We start from the raw sequence: 15,023 nt of genomic DNA, 5'->3' as shown, positions 1-15,023 counted from the left end.
AAGACCTTCTTCCACTACCTTCCTGAAATTATATATCATAAATATTGCATAGACACATTTGGAGTAGAGTTGCAGAGTGTTGCTGTAATAGTCTGTGAAATGTTGCTCTACTGGAGTTTAATTGATGTAGAATAACTTATATGAAAGGCTTACTGAAACAGATTGGAACCTTAACTGTATTTAAATGGATTGTAGAGCTTTCCTTAGGTTGCATTCCAGTTTTTTCTGCTTATTTTTAAGCCACTAACTCTGACTTTGTAGTTTCTGAAGTGAGCACTGCTTTCTGTGGCCTTCACTCATGGTTCACTCCAAATGATCCAGGCAGATGACTTCACCACCTTTTGTCTGATTTAAGGCATCCATGCAGAGCACAACAGGCACAGAAGGGAGTGATAATGCCACTGTGGGGTGGATAGAAGGAGGTAGGGTGGAGGATCCTAGTACTGATGCTATGTGACTCAGTCTAGGCAGGGAGAAGGATGGATTTTTTCCTTTCTTTCCCACCTTGCTTTATAAGAAATGAGACGTGCAATAATAGCACTATTGCCTTTCTTCCACCCAAGTGTATGCACATCCTCATACGTCTTATATAGTCACATTAGGAAGAATCTAGTCTCCGTCAGGGCCCATCGGGTGGCATGGCTAAACTATACCATTCATTAGAAAAAAGAGCTGTGCTGTGTCCCCACCTTTCATGGCCCACCAATTCCCAGAACCAATCCTGAACACATATCCCTGGTGACACAAGTGGAAGTCGAACCTCTACATGAATAAGCCAATGCATTAAAGGTCACTCACAGAGGAAATATGTCAGAGTGAAGAACTTTCCAGTGCGGTAGTAAGTCACATGCTTGGAGACAGCTGGCAGAATGTCACAGTGGACATGTTTTTTTTTTCTTGTAGAAAAATACAGTGAGGAACAGTTTTTTGTCATTTAGGATATTACACATGTGGACCTGGATAATATCAATGCCACAGGGTTGATATCAAGGAGTAGAAGAATTGAACTTCAAGAAGTTTGATTGCTGTAATCCTGTGGTGAAACATTTTCATTTTTCTTTTATTTGACATATCTAAAAGAAGTTAATGGCTGATGTTTGATAGTAAATGGAATTATAATGCATAATCTGGAAAGTTGTTGGGTAGTGTATATGTTATTTTTTTGTTTTGTTGATATATATTTATAGTGTTAGGTTCCCTGATCTAGTGGCGTTCCATATCTAACAGAAGCAGATCCCCTGTAGCAAAACTCCATTATGATTTGTCCATAATTGTACATAGAATGCCACTCAGGCTGATGCCTAAAATTGATTGGGTTGCTGTCACCCCCAGTTTTATGAACTGGTACCACTTTAGCATGTCACCACAGGCCAGGGCCTTGTGTCCAAGCTAAACTTTTATTTAACCTAAATGTTAGGAGTTTAGTCAGTATTTATATTATACTTTACTGTGTATACAGTGTAGTATATGTATGTGAAGCCTTTCTCCCTGGGCCTATGCTGAAAATAGGTTCTGTAGACCCAGACAGACTACCCTGGTAAACAAATGTCAAGTAAAATAAAAATAAAATATATATTTCTAAATTTTCTGTAGGATACCATTGAGTGAGTTGTCTCGTCTCACAGAACTTGAGCTTTTAACTTCATTTGTGGCAGCAGTCATTATATCTTTAGTTATATAAGGTAACTCTTTGCTTGTTTTTTAGCACTCTGATATATTTCTTTGTTTACGGCTAAGTGTACATCATTTTTTTTCTGCACACGTACTCATTATTTCCTGTGGCTGGGTGGTCTGATCGCTTTATAGTTTATTGATAATATTATATTCACTAATTTTCCATATCACTTTTGTTATGATGTAATTAAAGAGTAGCATGTTATTGACTTCAACATTTGAGACCATGCTGAGTTTATAGTTTGATTTGGAAGATTCTGTAAGAAAACTCAGTAGTTTCTGTACTTTAATCTATATTTATTTTATGACTGGTGTAATTTTTGAAAGCTAATCAGTACCTGCTTTTTTACATTTTTTTAAATAATTCTGTGATTCAATCAATACTTTTTTAATTTGCCTGTATATTTGTGTCTTATCTGTATGAGTTCATTAAAGCTGAAGTTAAATGATATCAGAAGTCATTGGCATCATCCCGAACAGACTTATTAGGGTCAGTGAGCATAGCATGCCAAGCTGGTTTCATAGGTATATGGAATGAATTACTGCCTCAAGGATATAACATCCATAGATTAGACAAAAAGCTCAAAAGCGGTGGCAGTCTTGCCATTCATTATAGAAATAACCTTACCCTCCAGCAACTAGACATATCTGCTTCTCTAATTACTGACTCTGAAGTCATAGTCTCTCATCTACACATCAACAAAAACAAATCCATTGTAATTTTAGCTGTATACCTTCCCCACATAATTGCCATGCCATTGAAAATCTACTCAGCTGGGCGTCCTCTAACTTCAATCAAGAAACATTAATCTTAGGCAACTTCAATCTAGACTGGACCTCATGCACCTCCACTATTCCAACTAACTTTGTAAACCTATTTAGTTTCTCCCAATTAATCACCACCCCCACACAAATCGACAAGCATAATAACAAACACTCCACACTAGACTGGATTCTCTCCAAGCGCCCTGATCTCTGTTCCCAAGCCAACCGCCTCCCTGATGCGCTTAACGATCACTCTCCCACCTTCCTAATCAAACAAAAACCTAACGCAATCAAATGTGCAATTTGTAAACACATTCATACAAAAAAAAACATTTTCTGCCAAACTCTTTAATTCCCTCCTTAAACACCATATCTGGACATCCTTATGACACCTTCCCCTAGACAAAGCCGTTGTATACTTTAATAACTCATTTTTAGATATCCTAAACTTACTAGCCCCTAATAGAATAACCCGATGCTAAAGCACCCCTACTCCATGGCTAACCAAAGAAACAAGTAACGTCATGAAACAAAGAGAGCATGGCTAAGCTACAAGTCCACTAAAACTTTGCCCTTCTTACAGAACTACCACCAACTATGAAATCTTGCCAAAAACAAAATACGCAGTGACAAGAAATCGTACTACACTTTAATCCAACACAAACATAAAAATAACCCTAAGAAATTCTGGCACGCCATCAAACAATTACTTTCCCCCAGCCAAACATCCACCCCCTCCCCTTCAGTCCCAAATAGCAACAAATCAATAGCAGTGCAATTCAACACACATTTCATCAACTCCCTCCAATCCTTACTATATAATAGCAACCACTCCCCTCTAACTATACCCACAGTTCCCAATTCCCACTCTCCCACCTTCTCATTCAAACCCATCCAGTCTAATGACATAAAAAATCTGCTTCTCAAACTTAAACCCACTACTCTTGACACTGATCAACTCCCTAATGAATTTCTTAAACTTGGAGCTGACTCCATTTCCTACCCAATATCCATCGTTATCACTCGCTCTATTACTGAACAATATGTCCCAGTACTATGGAAAGTCTCTATGAAGCTATGAAGAGGATGAAGAATGGAAAGGCTGTTGGTCCAGATGACATACCTGTGGAAACATGGAGGTGTTTAGGTGGAATGTCAGTGGAGTCTCTAAACAGATTGTTTAATGAAATCTTGGAAAGTGAGAGGATGCCTGAGGAATGGAGAAAAGGTGTTTTGGTACCAATTTTTAATAATAAGGGTGATGTGCAGAGCTGTAGTAACCAGAGGGATTAAAATGATCAGTCACAGCATGAAATTACGGGAAAGAGTAGTGGAAGCTAGGTTAAGAAGGGACGTGATGATTAGTGATCAGCAGTATGGTTTCATGCTGGGAAAGAGCACTACAGATGCAATGTTTGCTCTGAGAGTGTTGATTGAGAAGTACAGAGAAGGTCAGAAGGAGTTGCATTGTGTTTTTGTAGACTTAGAAAAAGCATATGACAGGGTGCCTAGAGAGGAGTTGTGGTATTGTATGAGGAAGTCGGGAGTGTCAGAGAAGTATGTAAGAGTGGTACAGGATATATACAAGGGTAGTGTGACAGCGGTGAGTTCTGCGGTGGGAGTGACAGATGCGTTTAAGGTGGAGGTGGGATTACATCAAGGATCAGCTCTGAGCCCTTTCTTATTTGCAATGGTGATGGACAGTTTGACAGACGAGATCAGACAGGAGTCCCTGTGGACTATGATGTTTGCAGATGACATTGTGATCTGTAGTGAGAGTAGGGGACAGGTAGAGGAGACCCTGGAGAGGTGGAGATACGCTCTAGAGAGAAGAGGAATGAAGGTCAGCAGGACTAAGACAGAATATGTGTGTGAATGAAAGGGAGGATAGAGGAATGGTGAGGATGCAAGGAGTAGAGGTGGCGAAGGTGGATGAGTTTAAATACTTGGGATCAATAGTTCAGAGTAATGGTGAGTGTGGAAGAGAGGTGAAGAAGAGAGTACAGGCAGGATGGAGTGGGTGGAGAAGAGTGTCAGGAGTGATTTGTGACAGACGAGTACCAGTAATAGTGAAAGGGAAGGTCTACAATAGGGTAGTGAGACCAACTATGTTATATGGGTTGGAGACAGTGGCATTGACAAAATGGCAGGTGTTTGAGCTGGATGTGGCAGAGTTAAAGATGTTAAGATTTGCACTGGGTGTGATGAGGGTGGACAGGATTAGGAATAAGTATATTAGTGGGTCAGCCCAGGTTGGAAGGTTTGGAGACAAAGCCAGAGAGGCAAGATTACGTTGGTTTGGACATGTGCTGAGGAGGGATGCTGAGTATATTGGGAAAAAGATGCTAAGGATGAAGCTACCAGGTAACAGGAAAAGAGGAAGGCCTACGATAAGGTTTATGGATGTGATGAGAGAGGACATGCAGGTGGTTGGTGTGACAGAGCAAGATGCAGAGGACAGGAAGAAATGAAAACAGATGATCAGTTGTGGCGACCCCTAACAGGAACAGCCGAAAGAACATGATGACTATGGAAAGTCTCTCACATCATTCCCCTGCAAAAAGGTGAACCTTCCACTGATATAACCAATTACAGGCTCATTGCCATACTCTTCCCCCTTAGCAAAATATTGGAGAAATGTATACATTCCCAACTTATAACCTACTTACTAAAAAATAACTTGCTCCCACTGCACAGCACAGATTTAGACCAAAACACAGTACTACCACAGCTCTCTTAAGTTTCACAGATACCGTCAAAGGCCATAAAAACAACAACCACCTTGTTTCTTCTATTTTCTTAGACATGTCTAAAGTCATGGACTTGCCTCTACTCACATGTCTTTCTCAGCACTTGCTTGGTTCCACAGCTACCTGTCTAATTGACAGCAAGCTGTCAAGTGGGCTGATGACTTATCACCTCTTCTACCCATTTCTGTTGGTGTCCCACAAGGTTCAATACTTGGACCATTACTTTTTTCCATCTTTACATATAATCTTAACTCTGCTACCCCTTAGACTACCATAGTACAATATGCAGATGACTCTACAGTCATCTGTACAACCCCCTTCTATCAAGAACTACAACTCAGAACACAAGCCTTCTCAGATATAGAACTATATCTCAAGGAGAACCAAGTCATACTAAACCCCAACAAAACAAAGTTGATGATATTCACACATAATAAATCCACAGAACCCCCCCCCCTTTATATCCTCTCCTCCAATAGCACCAAAGTCGAACCAATAGACAGCTCATTAAGATATGACAAACACATTGCCTTAACTGTCAAGAAAATACAGGTCTACCTGACAACACCGATGTGCTAAAACACCGACAACGAAATCACTGACACCACAAAACCGAAAGTTCAGAAACACGAAACGTCACATACCCGACAAACCACAATCCCGACACTCAACAAACAAAACAAATCCCCTGTCCAAAAATCACACACACAACACAAGCACACCAAAAACCTTACAAACCTACACTGAACCTTACATACACAACTATCTATGCACTAACCTTAACCCTAACCCTAAGGTCCATCACTATCGCACACTCACCTAACCCGCGCCCTAACCCTAACTCACTTAACCCACCCCTATCCCTAACGTCTGTCACTATCGCCCACTCACCTGACCCACGCCCTAACCCTAACTCACTTAACCCGCCCCTAAACCTACAGACCGTCGCTATCGCACACTTACCTTACCAACACCCTGACCCTAACGGCCATCCCTATCGCACACTTACCTTTACATGTTGGTGTTCTCAGCATCGGGATTCTTAACTATCGGTCTTCTCCGTTGTCGATCTTCCGGTGTCTGTGTTTCGAGATTTCGGCGTTTTCAGGTAGACCCGAAAATACATATCAAACTTGGCTGCCTATATAGGTCCAGAACTTTCCTTACCCCTCACACCAAACTGGCCCTAGCTAGAACCCACCTTCTGTCCACACATCTATACACCTCCCCCATTTTCACCAACCTTAGAAAATCTGAACTTTCCAACCTAGAGCCTTTTTACCATAAAATTGCTCATTTTGCTGCTAACCTCCCCTGTAGAGTCCATCACTGCACTGCCCTTAAAAACTTCACTGGCTTGAACTGTAACATCTTCTAACACTTAACCAACTGACAATTGCCCATAACATCATTTATCATCCAGATTGACTATCCATCCTTAAAAAACCTAATCCAATCCTACCACGCATCACGTACACTTTGTACATCCAACAGACGACTTCTAAAAAGCTACAAATGTAGTAACTCTTTTGGTGAGTCTCTATTTGCCAGTCACATTGCAAAAACCTGGAACTCAATCCCCCAAAACATGCTCACTACCTCCACCATCATCAAATTTAAACAACTACTCAAAGAACATCTCCTGAATAACTGGCTTTGTACCTGTATCACTCCTGGATAATCTCTTCCTTCCCACTTTACTTCCTCTTCTATTTTTCAGTTTCTATACATGATCCCATTATTTATTTATTTATTTATTTATTTTATTTTTAGCTGTTATGTTCTTCCTGTCCTACTTGCCATATTTTCAAGGATTGCACCTATTGTTCTGTAATATGTCTGTTATAATAATGTTTAGCTTATGCTACTATTATTCTAATTTCTATTTTTTGCTATTTTTCATTATGACTGCTACTGTTTTACATCTACCTTGTATAACATATGTACTAAGTATGTAACAGTTCTTTGGAGCTTTTCTCCCCGGGCCTCCACTGAAAACAGGCTACTAGCTCAGTCAGACTATCCTGGTTAACAAATGGGAAAAAAAAAAAAATATATATATATATATATATATATATATATATATATATATATATATAATTTATTGCATCATAATTCATATGGGTAAAATCAAGCAAGGGTAATCTATTAATGGCCGAGTCTGATGTTACTCTTGGGAATATCTCTCAATTGTCCCGATTTTCACAGATTGTTTAGATTTTTGCCTCGTATTTTTGATCTTTTCCTCATAAAATTTGTAGTTTTCTGGTAAACCATTGAGGACTAAAGTCTCTAAGTAATGATAGGCATTTGAGTTTCAGACTTCATATCCTTCAAAAAAATACATGTTGATGCAAATTTTTTTATTGTAGTAGCTTTCTAAGTTGATAAATGCAATAATTAAAATCTGTGTCTGATTTTGGGCCTTTGCCCCCATTATTTTTTGGCTTTTTCCAGATTTCTTGTGCTAAGAAGTTGAGAGAAATGCTCTTGGATTAGATGAAATGGTATGATCTCTGTTAATTGAAGAGAATATAACCAAAGGTAGCGATCAGAGAGATCCTATGAATTATTAGTGTGATATCTAAAACATTGCTATCCGTAGTTAGAGTTCATGCCATCTTTTCTGAGCTATTTTGAATAACATAGTTAATGTTTGGGCATATTTATTTGATACTAAGTACTTTAGTCCATTCTTTGTAATGAAAGAAAATGACAGTGAAATTGTCTTTGTTTCATATATTTATCTCTGAGATATTAAGAATCTTGAGATGCCCTTTAATAAAACAGGACTGGGGTATTTTGGTAAGTATATTCCTTACTAAAATCCTTGGATAACAGATGGAATGCAACAATATTTATTTATTTTATTTTACATTTGTTTACTGGGGTAGTGCACTGATCACAACTGACCATTTACAGGTACTTTTTTTTTCATTCAGAAAGGCAACTTATATTAGAGAATCGGTTTTGCTACTTGAAGGGACTAATGCCTGGATCACCAGTAAAGTAGTGTGTTTTTCTAAAAGGGGTCTGCATCCAGTATAATGACTAGCTTCTGTTTCCAATGATATATCAGCAGCTAGGTCCTTGTCTTCTGCACTGGCTAGTACCGTTTGGTTTGGCCCTAGGGCCAATAGCCTAGTACCTACCATTGAACCTATGAAATCTGGCATTTGTTTTTGCACAGTGTAAAAAAAAAAAAAAGGGAAGAAAGAGATATCACACAGTATAGTCAGGGACGGTCTTAGGTAAACTGGCACCCTAGGTGAAAAGTCTTCATGATGTCCCCCACCCCCTACCCCTGCCTGGCCTACTCACACTATCCAAATTACTCTTTTTCTACCTTTTTATCACAGTCTATCTTACTCTTCAGTATTTTTCCTGCAGTTCTGCATTCATTTATCCTCTAAGCAAGACTGCATTCTGATAACTCTGGAGGAAACATCTGCATTAAACCGGGCAGCCCCCCAGAAGCCATGAGGGTACCAGATTCTCTGAGGTGCATTTTGGAGTTTTTTTTTTAAACAGCCTTTTCATCCATTGATTAATCAATCAATAATTAATGAAAGACATTCAGTCTTATTCTTCAGCTTTGTTTTTACCTGCATCCTTTCAACACATCCTACTGACCAAGACTACACTGTAATAAAAGCAGTGGGCATTAAGCTGCAGAGGTCAGAAGGTTTCTGGAGGCCCTGAGATCCAGCTGAGTTTTTTAAACAGCCCTTTCATCCAACAATGGCCTGAATGAAAACCATAATTAAGGAAAGACATTCACTCTTACTCTCCAACTTTGCCTTTTCCTGCTTCTTTTAAACACCCCTAAACTGACCAAGACAGTATCTAGTAATAATTAAATAAATATTGGGGGAGCTGCTAAGTACACAGAAGCCATGGGGTTATATAGGCTCTGAGGTGCATTTTAGAGCGTTTCCCAATCTTTTGTTCCAATGATGGCTTGATCAAAAATCATGCTTATGGAAAAGAAATTCAGACTTACTTTTGAGTTGCAAAGAAGGAGCATGCTGTATCCAAGTTTTAATGTGGAGATCTGACCAAACATTTGCTTACAATAAACAGAGAAGACAAATATTTTTAAGGATAAACAGTGGATATAAAATGTGTACACACTCCTGTTAAAATGCTACGTTTTTGTGATGTGAAAAAATAAGACCTAAATAAATCATTTCAAAACTTTCCCCACCTTTAATGTGACTTATAACCAGTGCAATTCAATTGAAAAAAGAACAAATTTGTTATGGAAAAAAATATAAAAATAAAAAATGTACAATACTCTGGCTGCATAAGTGTGCACACCCTTAAACAAATACTCTGTTGAAGAACCTTTTGATTTAATTCAGCATTCAGTCTTCTTGGGTAGGTGTCTATCAGCATGGCACATCTTGACTTGGCAATATTTGCCCACTCCTCCATGCAAAAGCGCTCCAAATCTGTCATATTTCAAGGGCATCTCTTGTGCACAGCCCTCACCAGGTAACCCCACAAATTTTATATTGTATTTAGGTCTGGGATCTGGCTGGGCCATTCCAAAACTTTAATTTGCTTCTGGTGAAGGCATTCTTTTGTTTATTTGGATGTATGTTTGGGGTCATTGTCATGTTGAAAGGTGAAATTCCTCTTCATCTTCGGCTGTCTAGTAGACGCCTGAAGGTTTTGGACCAAAAGTGACTGGTATTTGGAACTGTTCATAATTCCCACCACCTGAAATAAAGCCCCAGTTCCAGCTGAAGAAAAGCAACCCCAAAGCATGATACTGCCACCACCATGCTTCACCGTGGGTTGGTGTTCTTTTGGTTATGCAAAGTGTTGTTTTTGAGCCAAACATACCTTTTGGAATTGTGGCCAAAAAGTTCAACCTTGGTCTCAGCAGACCATAACACATTTTCCTACATGCTTTTGTGAGACTTCATGTATTGTTTTGCAAATTTTAGCTGGCCTGGATGTTTTTCTGTGTAAGAAAAGGCTTCCATCTTGCAACCCTACCCCATAGTCCAGACATATGGAGAATATGGGAGATTGTTGTCACATGTACTACACAACAAGTACTTACCAGAAATCCCTGCAGCTCCTTCAGTGTTGCTGTAGGTCTCTTGGCAGCCTTCCTGACCAGTTTTCATCTTGTCTTTTCATCAGTTTGAAGGGACGTCCAGTTCTTTGCAACATCACTGTTGTCCCATATTTTTTCCACTTTTTGATGACTGTCTTCACTGTGCTCAATGGTATATACAATGCTGTGGTAATTTTTGTACACTTCTCCTGACTGATACCTTTCAACAATGAGATCCCTTTGATGCTTTGTACGCTCTCTGCGAACCATGGCTTTTGCTGTAGCAGGCAACTGAGTAAATGTCAGGAAAATCCTACTAGAATAGTTAAACTTTATTTGGGGTTAATCAGAGTCTTTTTAATTGATGGCAGGTGTGTACCCAAGGAGACTGAATGCTGTAATTAAATCAAAAGGTACATCAACAAAGTATTAGTTTAAGGGTGTTCACACTTATGCAACCAGCTTATTGTACACACTTATGCAACCAGCTTATTGTACGTTTTTATTTTTGTATTTTTCCCCTAACAGATTTGTTTGTTTTTCAATTGAATTGTACAGGTTATAGGTCACACTTAAGGTGGGAAAAGTTTTGAAATGATTTATTGTGGTCTCATTTTTTTATATCACAAAAACCTGGCATTTTGACAGGAGTGTGTACACTTTTTATATCCACTGTATACATCATATTTGAGAAAAGTACCTGCCTCTACCCCCCTCAAAACAAGTAGTCACTATTTATGCATTCCCATCTTTTGTTAAACTGGGATTAAAATTAAGGCATAAATGCCCACATTCTTATATTTCAAGCTGCTGCTGTTATAGTTGTATACAGCTTGTCTCCTCATCACCCACCCCAAAAGGCATTCACCTTTTATTTATCCTGCTGATGTCAGACTTGGACAAAATGGAAATAACAATTATAAAATAACATGTTTGCTGACAGATATAAAGTAACAGCATACTTGTTTACACTTCCTCAAAACATTGCTATCTGTGTATGCATATTACATTTGATTGTGAGAAAAATAAAAAAAATAAATAAATAAAAAATGATTAAAATAATGTTTTAAATTTTTTAAAAACTCTCACCACTACCTATCTACTCTCCATACTAATGTATGGCACGCCTCTACTAACAAATTTATCTGCCTCTCTCTGCCAGATTGGAAGTCTGTTATAATAAGATTTCTAAATTTGCAACCAAAGCCAAATTCTCCTCCCATCACTGTACTGCCCTTCATTTGTTAAATTGGCTTGAACTCTCCAACCATCTGGACTATCTCCACATTACTACAGCCCACAGACTAATTTTTCAACCTACTAAGTGCCCAGCACTAACCAACATCCTTCAACCTTACACCCCTCACAGAACTCTCAGATCTACTCACCAAAACCTAATCACTGTCTGCAAACCCAATCGTCCTGCTGGTCAGCTTCTGCTACCCTTTTCATTAGCTAAATAAATGGAATTCTCTTCCTTCCTCTCTAAGGACTTGTGAAAACTTTGAAAACTTTAAAACTCAGATACATTCCTACCTTTCCTCTAACAGGAAATGCAACTGCACTCTCCCGGCCTAGCCTAATAATCAGTCCACCCCATAAACTCCTGACTAACTCTGAGTACAAGCTAACCTAACATAAATGTACATATTGTAAATAACATAATTGTATGTATTATAAATAACCCATCCCACCTTTTTTCCTTCTAAGTCTTTATTATCCCTCTCAATTAAGATACCACTGCCATCCTAAATATTTAGATACTATGTAACCAAAGAATTTATTCCTATTCTCAAGCATGAAATTAAATTGTAATTGTGTCTTCTTTACTATGATTGTATATGTAACTAAACTATGTAATGCGGAGCTTTTCTCCCCGGGCCTCCACTGAAAACGGGCTCACTGAGCCCAGTGGACCTCCCCAGTCATCAAACTGGAAATAAATAAATAGTTTGCTCCTCCTGTACAAGCTACAGTGACCCTCTGTGCACCCCTCTGAAGTTTGTGAGGAAAGTTAAAGAAGTATTGAGCATACTGCCCCCAGCCTAACACAACCTATAGTGACCTGTGAGGTTTAGGAGGAATGTTAAAGAAATAATCACATCATCCCCCGCCTCCCACACAAGCACAGTGACTGTCTGTGTATACCTATCAGCAGGGCTGGTTTACATTAGAAGGGGTGCAGAGTAGAGGCGATTAGGAAGCCGATGTCAAAATCCACTTCTACACCCTTGGTGTGTGGGGCCACCATCCTTAGGAAGTTCAGAAGGCCTGGGTATTCTGTGATACATTTATCCCTTAGATTTTGAGAGATGACTGTTAAGCTGAGCAAGTGAAGATAAGATCAGGTACTTTTATCCAGACAACCTCACCAAGCAGTTATTATGATAAAAGGGTGCCGTGTAATGTATTTCATCTTTGTAACAAACATACAATTGCCACATATTAAAATATTGCACATTATTTCACATAATCACATTAGTCCTGCAAAGCTAAATTAATAAGTGAACAACAGCAGGCAGCCAGTCGTTTTCCTCCACAGAAAACAGCCACAATGATTATACCTACTCTGTCTGAGCATATTAGGTGTCCCGTTAAGTATTCCATCTTACTTTTCCCAAATGTCCACTAGCCATGCAAATTAGGCAGTGACTGTTAAAACTAAGCAAATGACAAAAGGGTCACTTACCTTAATCCAGCCAACCCCAACCCCCACCTAGCAATTTTAACTACGATGTGTGATGGCTACCCAACCCCCCCACCTAGCCATTCTAACTACGACGTGTGATGACTATATGATATTATTTTACCTCCACAGTCATAGCTCTCAACTCTCCATCTCCAAAATGTGGAACCCGTACTAACAGCTTACTAAAAACTTTACCTTGAAAGCACCTAGGATGCTATTTTTACATATAAAACTTACCTTGACGAATTAAAATGATTCTCTTCTCTTTATCATGAATATCAGTTAAAAAAAATTCCTAACAATGAATGCGTGACAGATGCTTTCAGTGTGGAACTTCGAAGGGCATGAACATTTTAGGGCCTCAAATGAGGAACGTTGCTCGTTTTGAGGTTCACTTAAAAGGTATGTCCACAGTCCATAGAAATAAGTCACCAGACATTAAAATATTCCAGTCCAAGTTGTTCCACACAACTCACAAAGCCAGAGAAATATTTAGCCAAAAATGTCTGGTTGATGCCTGCCAGCAATAGTAATAATGACAATAGTAATAATAATAATAATAACAATAGTAATAATAATAATAATACTAATGATAAAAACAATAGTAGTTGTAATAATAATAATAATAGTAATAATAATAACAATAGTAATAATAATAGTAATAATAATACTACTAATGATAATAACAATAGTAGTAGTAATAATAATAAGTATAATAGCAATAATAATAACAATAGTAATAATAATAGTAATAATAATACTGCTAATGATAACAATAGTAGTAGTAGTAATAATAAGAATAAGAGTAATAATAATAATAACAATAGTAATAATAATAATAGTAATAATAATAATAGTAATAATAAAACAATAGTAATAATAACCCCTATCTCACTGCATCATTCCTGTCAATTCTACTGCACGCAAAAATTACAAAGCCACAGATATTGCCTATCTTGTTGATCACTGCCAACATTATTGTAAAATAGTAATAACACTTCTCACATCAGCATTTCTCTCATATCTGTCCAGACGATTGCAGACTATCCCTGATTTTATCTTATAGCTTTGACCTCTATCCCTCATATTTTTGTTTTCTGGTAAATTGCTTAATTTATAGGCAGTCAGTAAAACAGACATTAGAGATTCATACAAACTCCTTCAGGCAGCTTTGCATCTGAATTTGAACATGGTGAGGTCTCCGTTCTGTGACCTTGCAGTGTTTAAGCTTAACGTGACAAGACTTGAATGTCTAGTCAACTGGAGCACCACCCCCTGGGGGCTTCCTCTGTGTCTCTGGCACATTTCTTTCTGCACGGGCACTTTATTTCTTTATTTTTAGAGCAAAGAAATATCACTCTAAAAAATATGTAAATAATTAGCACAAGTGAACCCCTAAACCATGTTACTGTAGGTGGGCACCTAGTAGCAGGCCTATGCTTTAGGCTAGTCCTGAATGTAGTACAATGAAAGGCATCATCTGTTCATGTGTTTCTTTTCATAGGTTCATGGGTTGGTACTAGGCTATCAGCCCTAGGGCCTATACAAATCTAGCCATAACAATTCCCTGGATATTTCTTCCCACAATATTTACTTCCCTGGAGCCCTGTCGAGCAGGGCTACTGACGTGATCCCCGGGGTGAATTTCCTATCTCCTATCTAATCATCAAGGTTCCTTTTGAAGAGCGCCAAGGAGGCACTCTGCTTGACATGTATGGGCAGTCTATTCCAGAGTATGGGGAGTCTCTGGGTCAGGACCTAGCCCTCCAGCATGTTTTGTTCATTGTGATGACAAGGTTTAAATCCTTGGAGCATGTGGCTCTGAGGGATTGGGATTTCTTTAAGTGGAGCTTGTCCAACAGCTCAGGGTTTGACATGGCCTTGTATGTTAAGCCGAGATAGCCCCTGAGTAGACGATATGCCACAGAGTATAGCTGGAGTTTTTTAGACAGTCAGTATAGGGCATCTGCTTTAGGCCTGTGATTCTTTTAGTGAGGTATTTAACTTCCATGACCCACCATTATCACTGCTTCTTTATTCATATTTTAAATAGTTAAGTAATTCTAAATAAATA

The 15,023-nt window shown here is 38.6% G+C and overlaps 1 protein-coding gene across 2 annotated transcripts in view; it reads left to right on the top strand.

Annotated features, from left to right (window-relative positions):
- Window positions 1–15,023, top strand: part of ZDHHC14 (zinc finger DHHC-type palmitoyltransferase 14) — a 1,825,619-nt gene that overhangs the window by 1,548,449 nt on the left and 262,147 nt on the right. The window lies entirely within an intron of this gene.

Source organism: Protopterus annectens, chromosome 1.part0 (assembly GCF_019279795.1).
Source record: "Protopterus annectens isolate FY-2018-M chromosome 1.part0, PAN1.0, whole genome shotgun sequence".
Classification (NCBI taxonomy): domain Eukaryota; kingdom Metazoa; phylum Chordata; order Ceratodontiformes; family Protopteridae; genus Protopterus; species Protopterus annectens.
This window is presented reverse-complemented; position numbering and strand designations above follow the sequence as displayed.